The sequence below is a fragment of the Arachis duranensis genome, chromosome 2, assembly GCF_000817695.3.
Source record: "Arachis duranensis cultivar V14167 chromosome 2, aradu.V14167.gnm2.J7QH, whole genome shotgun sequence".
Lineage (NCBI taxonomy): Eukaryota > Viridiplantae > Streptophyta > Magnoliopsida > Fabales > Fabaceae > Arachis > Arachis duranensis.
In genome coordinates this window covers 37,015,609-37,016,930 of record NC_029773.3, presented here as the reverse complement: position 1 = coordinate 37,016,930, position 1,322 = coordinate 37,015,609, and positions in this window count along the sequence as shown.

Sequence of the window (1,322 nt, the reverse complement as noted above, 5' to 3'; positions counted from 1 at the left end):
GAGATTGTTGGTATGAAGCAAGCTATGGTCACCTTGTAAATCTTAGTCAGGCAAACTCAAATGGTTATGGATGATGTATGAATAAAACATAAAGATAAAGATAGAGATACTTATGTATTTCATTGGTAAGAACTTCAGATAAGCGTAGGAGATGCTTTGTCCCTTCATCCAATCCTTCTTACTCCTTTCCATGGCAAGCTGTATGTAGGGTTTCACTGTTGTCAGTGGCTACCTCCCATCCTCTCAGTGAAAATTTTCAGTGCACCCTGTCACGGCACGGCTATTCAGCTGTCGGTTCTCGATCATGTCGGAATAGAATCCAGTGATTCTTTTGCGTCTGTCACTAGCGCCCCACAATCACGAGTTTGAAGCTCGTCACAGTCATTCAATCATTGAATCCTACTCAGAATACCACAGACAAGGTTTAGACCTTCCGGATTCTCTTGAATGCCGCCATCAATTCTAGCTTATACCACAAAGATTCCGATTAAGGGATCCAAGAGATATCCACTCAATCTAAGGTAGAACAGAGGTGGTTGTCAGGCACACGTTCATAGGTGAGAATGATGATGAGTGTCACGGATCATCACATTCATCAAGTTGAAGAACAAGTGATATCTTTCATCATGTTCTTGGATGCAAATGAATATCTTAGAATAAGAATAAGCTGAATTGAATAGAAGAACAATAGTAATTGCATTAATACTCGAGGTACAGTAGAGCTCCACACCTTAATCTATGGTGTGTAGAAGCTCCACCGTTGAAAATACATAAGAACAAGGTTTAGGCATGGCCGTGAGGCCAGCCTCCCAATGATCTAAGATAGCATAAGAATGAAGATAGCTACCAAGATGAAAATACAATAGCAAAAGGTCTTATTTATAAAGAACTAGTAGCCTAGGGTTTACAGAGATGAATAAATGACATAAAAATCCACTTTCGGGCCCACTTGGTGTGTGCTTGGGCTGAGCATTGAAGCATTTTTCGTGTAGAGACTTCTCTTGGAGTTAAACGCCAGCTTTTGTGCCAGTTTGGGCGTTTAACTCCCATTCTTGTGCCAGTTCCGGCGTTTAACGCCGGGCAGTCTTGAGCTGATTTGGAGCGCCAGTTTGGGCCATCAAATCTCGGGTAAAGTATAAACTATTATACATTACTGGAAAGCCCAGGATGTCTACTTTCTGACGCAGTTGAGAGCGCACCAATTGGGCTTCTGTAACTCCAGAAAATCCACTTTGAGTGCAGGGAGGTCAGAATCCAACAGCATCTGCAGTCCTTTTTAGTCTCTGAATCAGATTTTTGCTCAAGTCCCTCAATTTCAGCCA